The 9966-nt window shown below is 45.2% G+C and overlaps 1 protein-coding gene across 5 annotated transcripts in view; it reads left to right on the top strand.

Annotated features, from left to right (window-relative positions):
- The first annotated feature begins 460 nt into the window (after positions 1 to 460).
- Positions 461 to 9966, top strand: part of MEF2A (myocyte enhancer factor 2A) — a 78477-nt gene continuing 68971 nt past the window's right edge. For 2 of the 5 annotated variants that reach the window (XM_054273129.1, XM_054273135.1), the window contains exon 1: positions 462 to 762. The gene's annotated coding sequence lies outside the window, so the exon portion shown is untranslated. Of the gene's footprint in view, positions 763 to 9966 lie in introns of all 5 variants that reach the window. The other 3 variants (XM_054273133.1, XM_054273134.1, XM_054273132.1) reach the window with 3 other exon arrangements.

The following is a 9966-nucleotide window of genomic DNA, read 5'->3' as shown; positions in this document are numbered from 1 at the left end:
GCTACTGCCCCAAACCCTCGCTGTTATTGCCCCAAGCCCTCGCTGCTACTGCCCCAAACCCTCGCTGTTACTGCCCCAGAGCCGCCCTCCAGCCCCGCAGGGCCCGGGGTGGCGCAGGCGCCACTCGGGGCGGGCCAGGCCCGCTGCGTCACGGCCGGCCCACCCGGCCCCGCGCTCTGCGCAGGCGCGCCCGCCGAGCTCGGACAGGAGGGGCGTTCCCTTCCCAACGGCCCTGCCCTCACTGGGCTCTGATTGGTTGCCGCTTCCCTCCCTCCCTTTCTGATTGAGCGCTCCCATGTCACTCAAGGCGTCCACGTTTCGCTGCGCTCCGCCCACCAACTGCGCGCTGATTGGCGGGCTGTCCTGCGCGGGCGGTGCGATTGGCTGTGCACGCCGTCACTCCGGGGCGGGTCGGCGGGCAGGAATGTAGGCCCGGCCGCTCCCCGGCCCAACAAAGTAATCCGGCGATGCCTCGAGTGCGGAGCGCGGCCGTGCCCGTCCTACCGCCCGCCGCGGGAGCACCGCGCCCCTCCCCGCCATCCCCGGTCCGTTCCGCCCCTGCCCGGCGCCGTTGAGCGCCCTTGGCCCTGCCGGAGCTGCGCGGAGAAACGTGCGGAAGGACACTGAAGAAGAGTGTGACGAGCTGTAGTTCCGGCCGCGGTCGGGCCTTGTTTCCCAAAAATAGCGCGGCGCGGTATCCGTGCGCCGGTGTCAGTGTCTCCTGAGGAGCCGCGGCGGGAGCGGAGCGAGCGGGGAGCGGCGGTGAGCGAGGGGTCCCGGGGTCCCGGCTCCGCGCGGCCAGCGGGGCGCGTTCCCTCAGCCCGAGGCTCGGCCGGGGCCGGGGACAGCGGCCGAGGGGCTGGCGGGAGGGGAAGGGGGAAAGGAAGGAGGGTTCCCCCCCCCGCCGGCCCCATCCCGCTCTGAGGGAGCGGAGCGGGGGGAGCCGGCGGGGTCCCGGGGTGGGCGAGTTCCCGGGGCCTCCACAGAACTTCCTGCGGGAGGGGATGGACATTTACCGGCCAGGCCGGCAGAGCTGCCCGGGGACCGGGCGGGAGGGAGCCGAGGAGGGTGGGGTACGCGGCCCTGGAGCGCCCGGGGTGCGGGGAAAGGACCCTTTGTGCTGGGTGTCGCTGGGGAAAGCGACATCGCAGCGAGCGGGGAAGCGACAGGAAAAGGCTCCCCGGGAGCCCGTCCGTGGAATGCGGGAGCGGCCGGGGGTCGGCCGGGGGAGCTGGGAACGCTTCAGGAGTTGAGTGAGCGCCGCAGGAAGGTGCGCTGGGAATGGCAGGGGGACAAGCGCTCCGGGGTGAGAACCCCAGGCTGTTCTGTCCGGGGGGAGGAGGCTGAAGGTACAGCGGGGTTGTGCTGCCGGCAGGATTCTGTGTTCGGCGGCAGAAGTCGTGAGGAAAAAGGACTGGTCCGCTGCTGACTGGGAAGACTAATTTTTTTAAGTTTATGGAGCTGTCTTTTACAATAAATTTTTACCTGCTTTTGAGATGCTGAGCGGCGAGGAGAGTGGAATTGGTCAGAAAAACTGATCGTAGTGCCTTGTTTGACAGGTGATTAATTTCAGAGTTGAGAAATTGGAGTTGTGTAGAGGAAAAAAGAGATAATTTAAGAAGAGGGTTTTTAAAAATTGTTTAGTGCAAAAACATTGTGTCCCATAGCCATACAACGACTAAAATTGTTATGAGCGGTGGGGGAAAGGGCTTTTGGGAAGTACAAAGGAGGAAGGAAAAGAAATAATTTGTAAACAGTAGTAAGGAAAATAAAGTGGTTTGGTATGGAATTGATAATGTAAATGTATTTATTTTAAACCGTTTTTACAGTCTGGGAAATTTTTATCTAACATGGAGAGGGCTATGAGCTTTCAACCTTTATTATGTGAACTGTCTACACACAATTGTTCCTTATGCAATTTTTTTTTTTTTTTAAGAAGTAGCCAGCTATATTTTGTTAGATAATTCTGGTGTCTTCTTATTGGTATCTGGTATTTAAATACCTGTGCAAAAGATGTCAGGGCAACATTCCTGTCATCTATTCTGTTTCTATTTAAAATTATTTAAAATGCCTTTTACGTATGAGAATGTAATATTTAGGTTTTTTTCCTGCTATCTCACAGGTGATTTGCATTTGGGGGAGAAGTGTGAAGTTCCTCATTTAAACTATTTTTTTTTAATTGAGGTGTTAGAATATGTGCAAAATGACATGTTATTCAATTACATAATTTAGAAGGATTATAATAAATTATAATAAAGGATGTAATGTTGGTGCCTTTGTTCACTAAAGGGTATCATTATTCAGTGATATTTTAAAATTCTATACTTGTTAAGCCAGCAAATCAAAAATAAGAGAATGGAACAAATTGTCAAGATATTAAGGGATTATGATGGTGCTGTGCAGCTGGAGATGAGCCTTTTTTGACGGAGGACATTCAGTTTGGAATTTCGTAAAGGAAATAGCCCAGTGCCCTGGTCAGTTATTTTTCTCCTCCGGAATTCTCTCCCACATCTGTCCTGGCGTGGTCCACGTGCAGTGGCATAGGGGGAGAATCCCTCAATGTCAGGGCCAGGCTCTGCCTCGGGACAGCTTTGGTGTGCATGGAACTCCTCCTCTGAGCCGGTGTGAGCAGTGCAGCGTCCTGGGGGTTGTTTGTGAGCAGACTTTTGCAGATGGTGGTGGGAATACATCAGCCCTTTTGCTGTTGGCTTGTCCTGCTCTGTTTTCTCAGTGTGTGTTAAACCGATGTGGTCACTGCTCACCTCTGAGCGAGTGGTGCCGTGGAATGCTGTGCCCGTGTGCAGATCCCTGCTTTTAGAGCCCTAGAAAATCAGTTTCTTTCTCTGTGAAACCACAGATGGAGAAGAAAGCGAACATTGAGTTTTATGAACTTAGAGAAATTGAGTCATGTTGGACTAGCACAATGAGGAGGACATGGCTGCATGAAAACTTCAAATAATTCTGGAGAAGAAAACAGCTCATGATGGCAGAAGACTCATCTTATTTAGGAACCTTTGAGCTGAAGTGTGTGTGGTTCACCTTAAACTGGTTAATGCGGGCAGCAGAGATTTTATGGGTTTATTTTAGAATGTTGGCCACGTTTCTCAGATAACTTGTTGATGTCATTCTGTATATTCTGGGCCCAAGTGCTGCTTCAGAGAGCCTGGAGGCACCACTCTGCTCTGTGAACAATGCCGTGCTACCTTGCCTGCTCCCAGCCATGCCCTCCCAACAAAACACAGCTGATTAGTTCTCCAGAGTACTGAAAGAAGTGTGGTTTAATGCTGTGTAATGAGCCAATCTGTATCACTTTGGCAACTTTTTTTTTCCTAAATAAGGAATATCTTGCATTAGTTATAACTGTGGTTTGTTTTGCCTAGCTTGAGAGAGGTCTGTGGGGTTTAGTTGAATTTTTAAAAGTATATGTTTTCTAAAAATTACCATTAGCACATTTTACTCGCCTCACCAAATTCTTAATTTTTTTATTTTTAAAGGACTAAATATTCTGGTTAACCTTGGGCTTTAGGCCTACTCAGTCCTGACAGCAGCCTGGAAATGTGTGCAGAGCACTGGGATCTCCTTTTCCTTCTCATTGCAACGAATCTTCCTTTGAATTAATTGGAACATCCTGTGGCAATGGATGTGCTTCTTAATGCACAAATCACTTTAAGGTTTCATATTTATTGTGTTGGAAAGCCATCATTTCACATGTGTAATAATGTGTTCTTCAATGGATCAAATGGAACAAAAGTCAGAATCTCTGTCTGTGATAATATGGGTGAATTTGGTGCTTTGTGTTCAGGTTTGATTCCTTCAGCTGTGGTGAAGTAACCAGGGGATATAAACCCAGCACTCCCTTTTTCTGGTGTGCCTTCCTGTGCCCTGCAAGGTGAGCAGTGATTGCCTGGATGGGTTTGTCAGGTTCCTGAGGTGCTGCTGATGAGGGCATGGATGGTTTAACTCCTGCTCCTGCCACTGAAGTCAGTAAGGACTTTGAAGGTGTGTCATGGTGTGAGGTTTTCATTTCGGTGCCTTACATTTATACTCAGAATCCCCGTGGTTTAAGGTGCAGTCAGATGTGAAATAACTGAAGGCTGCTTTTTCCCTGGGTGTTTGCAAGGTGGTTTGGGAGATGACACAGGACATTGTTTCACTTCTCCCCCGAGTTAGCTTTGTTGGCCTTCCAGTAAAAAACTTGAGGAATTTTTTTGGACAGCTGATGAAAATACATTTGAGGTCCTTGATGCAGTGTCCAGTGTAAGAGAACAAAGTGGGATGAGTGAGAGTTGAGCCCAGCCTGTGTGATAGGACAGTTCCCCTCCCCCCTGCACGTGTTCTGAGGTACAGCCCCAGCTCATAAATAATGACTCCTATCTGCAATAAGAGATTCTGCTTCGTTTATTTGAAAGTAAGCATCTGATCTGGATTTCTACCTCTGACCACTCCCCTCATCTGGTGCTTTCTTATTTTAACACTTGATCTTTCAAGTTACTGCTTAGGGAGTTGAAAAGAAGACATTTTTTTCCTCCATATTAAGGCATTTTTTTTTTAATCAATGGCATTGTTTTGGTTTCTGTTTAATTGTTCTGCAGCAGTGTTTCTAGATTTCTTTATATTTAATATATAACTTTCTTTAGAAATATAAACCCCTGTACTGTGTACTCTCATTTCTCTTTGACACTAAAGAGGAATTAATATCTTGCAAGACTTCTCTGTTCCTGAGATTTCACCCCTGCCTGTCCAAGATAATCACCTAGTTAGAATATTTTAAATTATACATAGAATATATATTTATTTATATATTTTGGTTTTATTCTTAATGTGTATCTACAGTGAAGAATTAGGAAGGAATTTTATTAGAATAAGGTAGGCTGAATTTTGTGACCAGTCTTTTTCAAAATTGTAGTGCAGGGGAATGCAGAACCTTTTCTATGGCAGCACTTGGCTTTTTGTTCCGTGTGTTGTAGCAGTACAAGTGTGCCTCTATGATCAGAAGAAAATACATCCCTCTTAATAAGAGTGTGATTAATTGAATTATTTTTCAGGGAATTAACTACTTTATATTCAAAATGTTAGTGATGCTTAATTAGGTAGGTCTCCCAGTTATATTTGCCTCTGTCCCTGGAGAGCTTTTGAATTCTGGCAAAGTCCTTATGGGCCAACCTGGAAACTTGAAAATGTGTTCTGCATTGCTCTGTGATTTCTCTAGGAGCTACTGAGAATTGTTGCATGCCTGTTTGAAGTATAGCAAGATAGAAAGTAGGTGCTAGGAATTGGCACCAAGCAGAGTCGTGGAAAGGTGCTTGCTGTAGGTGTCTGTGTACCAGGCACTGATGACAAAGCAGCTTTTCCTTTTTTTCTAATCAGGAGCAAATTGACTCAGAGAGAAATGTGTCATGGTCAGAGATCACCTAGGAGTGGGTGTGTAGGATGGATGGGTTTGTGCTCGTGATGCTTTTATGATGATAATAGAGGTGAAGAAGGATTTTTTCCCATTTATTTCAAATCTCTTTGAGTGTTTGTGTAACTCAGTTTCATTTGAAAACCAGATTGCTTCTGATACTGTAATTTAGGATTTCATGGACTGGACTGGTGTTATTTTTATGTGTTTTATTTTTATGAGAATATGTAAAGCAGATGTGTCATCTGTACGTGCAGTGACACTTGCAGGCTGTGGTCAGGACCAGGGCTGAGGTTTCATACCAATATACACAGGCCTGATCTCTTAGTTTTGTGTGATCACTTCGTGTTTGGAAGGTTAAGGGGATTAAATTATTAAACTTTTAGCTGTATAATTGTGTAAGCATGTCTGTAAATGAGCTGTGCTGGAGCTGTGCTGTTACACATTTCTTTCTTGAGGGTTGTGGCATACAGAATTGAAAAACAGAATTCAGAGGAGATTGTTTTAGTGTTCTTTATGATATGGAAGAATTAGAAACAGTTGTTAGAGAAGAGAGTAAGCAAGAGGCTGAACCTTCAGGGGCTCAGATACACACACATGTCCTAAAGGTGAGGGGTCACAAAGGGCACAGCAGCCTTGTCTGGGCGATGTCCATTAGAGAAACTTTGGAAGCTGTCAGGATAATGTGACTTTACACCCTGTATCACACCAAATCTGCAATAATTGAGTCCAAGAGCTGAGAAAAAAAGTTGTAATATTTTCCCCCCTCAGATATCAAAGAAAGTGACTGTTTTTAAGTGGTTATCTTTCTCCAGATGTTTTGAATTGTATTTAATAGACCAGCATGTGGAAAACTTGTATGGTATAGCTCAGATGCATTGTATGAGGTTATCAGCATGAGGGACATCTTGTTTTTGGTATCATTCTTTCACAAGCAACTGCCTCTTCCTGATATGAGTGCATGCATCCTGTTTTAAAAGCTGCGAGCTGACAAGAATGACTGCTAATAATTTGGTGTATAGAGCAGTTTTAAAATGTTGCTTCTTCCAGTGTGAGCTTTCAAAGCAATGAGTCTTCTGAGAGTGTTTGAGAAAAGGGGATGTTCCATCATCATTGTTCTTTTATTATCTTGTCAGGCACTGAGAGTAATAAACTGAAATTTTCAGAATTTTTATTTTTCCTTGAAGCTGTTGAAATTATTGTATAATGGTATGAGGTTTTAATTAAGTCAGGTGTCTTAAATTTATATTCAGAATCCCCTTGGTTTCAGGGTGAAAGAGGGGAAGTCAGAGGTACAGCACAAGATAATTTGTTTCATTTGACGCCTACAAAAAAGGAAAAGCATTTTCTTCTATAATTTTTGAGCCTATAGGCTGTCAAATTATGTTTGTTAGTCTGAGTTTAATAATACACATATTTACTTGAATAATTGGCTTCAGGGATTTGAAGCTTTTGAATGCAGAAGAAGGATTTCCTCCGAGAGACTTTGTTAATATCCTCCTGTGTTTCTTTTGAGTGTTGGGGTTTTTAATGTTTTGTCTTCTTGTTGTCCTCCTTATCTTTGTTCATAGCATTCCAAATGGTGGTGTCTTAAATTTTTGTCATTGAAATGTATGTGAAGATCTTTGTTTTGGGAGATGTTGAGCTATGAAAAAAGTGCCAGCAGTAAAAATATTAATGGTTTCCATTAGGAAGCACTAAATTAGAACTCCTCCTTCAGGGGAAGGAGACAAAATCGTGGATGGCTGAAGAGAGATGTGATCAGATGATGAAGCAAGAATTTTTTGAATATTGGAGATATGGAATATGGGTGATATGCAGAAGTTGTAATTATGAGCACAAATGCCCTGAAAATTCCCGAGCAGCATGTGGAACATGGAATGGCTGTGGATGTCATAGAATAATCATGAGTTTTAAATAGGTGCTTGTTGTTTCCTTTGTCACAAATATGAAAACTGCTAACCTGAATAGCTGTTAAAAAAAAAAAAAAAGGAAAAATTATCAATTGGAACAACTGAAATTTGAAAACTGTTTTATCAAATCTGTATTACAAAATCATGTAGAAAGCACTTGTTCTTAGGGAAGCACAGAGAAATCTAAGACGACTCTCCAGGCTTTGTATTGCGTTTAATATGAGATGAAATTTGAGGAGGGCAGAAACAACAAGAATTATCTTAATTGATAAATGATATTTTTTTTCCCTAGAAAAAGGAAAAAGCTAATGGTCAGTGTTTCTATTTATCACTGCTAACTCAGTATCTTCAAGAAACTAGTAAAATGTGGTGTTGAAAGGATTGGAAATTCTGGATTTTAAAACGGAATGTTCCTCATTATTGGAGTCATTTAGGTGCCGTATGCAAAATAGGAGGAAAGTACCGTAGCGGACTGATGGTTTGTTCAGGAGGTGAAACAGGGTAATGGGAGAGTTGCAGATTTCAGCTACTGCTCCTGCCGTGGCGTTCTGATGCTCCCGGTGACTCCTGGCTGTTTCCCCAGGCTGATCTCCAGAGCAGAGCTGGGTTCCCGGTGGGTGCGGTGTGAGCGGTGTCCGCAGCGATCCCCGCGCTGTCCCGGTGCTGTCCCTGCGGGTCCCCGGTACCCTCAGCGATCCCCGCGCTGTCCCTGCGGGTCCCCGGTACCCTCAGCGATCCCCGCGCTGTCCCGGTGCTGTCCCTGCGGATCCCCGGCCTGCCCTCAGCGCCCCGCGCACCCCCGGGCCTGTTTGGAGCTTTCCCCTCGTGGTTTTGCTGAGGAGCTGGACTCCCGTCCTGCCGAGTTAAGCCTAGTGGTGACATCCTTGTTTTTACACTTCTCTCCCGAGGATGCCCTGAAGTAGTCCGTGCACCCTGTTATTGTCACGCACGTATTTACAACCAGTCGAGTGTTAGCACAAGGTGCTTATGTAAAACTTGCACCAGATTCCTGCAGGAAGTGACAGAGTCATTCCCTTGAGAGGGGGTCGGAAGGTTCCTACAAAGAGACTCAAGCAAAATCTGCTTTTTTCCCAAGCTGAGGGCAGGACTGGCCCCGGGTGAGGAGCTGCGATCCGAGCCCCGATCCCTGGTGCGGCCCCGTCGGAGCCCCCGCAGCTCCCTCTGGTGATCCCGGCGTGCCCGTGCAGCCCCGGGGGCTCGGCCGGGCCTCCGGTGAGCGGAGCCATCGGCTCCTGCCCCGGGCCGAGGAACGAGCCAGGCTGCAGCCAACCTGGCGGCACTCTTGGGTGCCATCGGGTCTTGCTGCCTTTTTGTTTTATTCTTTTCACCACCTAGTTTTTGTCTCGGGGGAGATGGAAGTCATTAAAGGATCTGTAGACTGTCCTGTTAACACTGGCTCTAGGCGAGCGTAACCAGTGTGATTGCATGAGATAAAAGGATTCCAGCTCTATGGCTGGGTTGCTGAGGAGCAAGCCAAGCATGGTATGGGGAAGAGGGAAGAACAAAGACAGTGTGTATATGAAAATTTTTATTCTGTATTCTGTAGCCCATTCCATTTATGTTATTAAAATATGGAGAAATGGTGGAAGTTCATTTAAAAATAGTCTGAACTATAATAGTAAAGAAGTGATTTTGCAAATAATAAAACCTGGAGAATTTCCATTTCCCTTATTTTTCAACTTTTCTGTTATTCCCTGATCTTTTAGAGTACCCCCTGTTTTCAGTGTGTTTCTCTTCAGTTCTCCCCATGGTGTGCCAGCTGTGGCCAGGCTGAGCACAGGGGCCTGCTGACTGCCCAGGCATCCCCCAGGAGCGGCTGCCTCTGGGCACTGCAGGGCTCTGCTCTGCCCAGGGCTTCTCTGCTAATGCCAGGCCAGAAATTCTGCAGCACTTTTGGGAAATCTCAGAAATAATCGGTGCATTTGCTATAGCACTTGGCTGAAAGTGACCAATATAATCAGAAACCATTAATGAGGGAGAATAGACTGAGGTCAAGTAAACCACATTTTATTAAAAAAGTTATGAAGCTGTGGAAATAGTTGTCTTCAGGGTTTTAATGCCATCATTGATGATACTCTAGTCTAATACTAGCAAACTCTTCTTTTAAGTGGTTTTATTTAATTTTATTAAGATAAAACTTAAAGTTAGGGTGATTTAAAACTGCATTCAGTTTCTTAATTTGCTTTGGTTTTAATGTATGTGATTTTTTCTAAATATCATGTTAGGCTGGAATTCATTCGTTCAGGAAAATAAATATATCTTCATTTTGATGAGGCCTGCTTGTAAGTGTATGGGAAGATAGTTGGAATTTCTTCCTTGTGTCTTCCTATCTTCTTTAAATGTATTAATAAATTTATCTAAAGCCCCCACCTCACCTTCTCCCCCATGTGATGCTCATATCTGTGCTTTATGTAGGACTTTCTGGATCCAATTTTTTGATGAGTTTTTTTTTTTTTTTTTTTTTCTTAAGGGCTGAATTGTTCTGTAATAAAACCTATCACAATATTGCTGGGTACTGGCTGAGTAGTTCTCAAAAGAAGTTTTTACCTGCTTTTCAGTCATTCAGTCCTTGAATGAAATGTTAATGAGAAGATGATCTGATAAACTTCTTGAAATCTTTCTGTGCAACAA

Source organism: Melozone crissalis, unplaced genomic scaffold (genome assembly GCF_028551555.1).
Source record: "Melozone crissalis strain CALT ecotype California unplaced genomic scaffold, PUWL_Pcris_2 ptg000014l_1, whole genome shotgun sequence".
Classification (NCBI taxonomy): Eukaryota; Metazoa; Chordata; class Aves; order Passeriformes; family Passerellidae; genus Melozone; species Melozone crissalis.
Note: the sequence above shows the minus strand (reverse complement) of the source record. Positions and strands in the feature narration are given on the sequence as shown.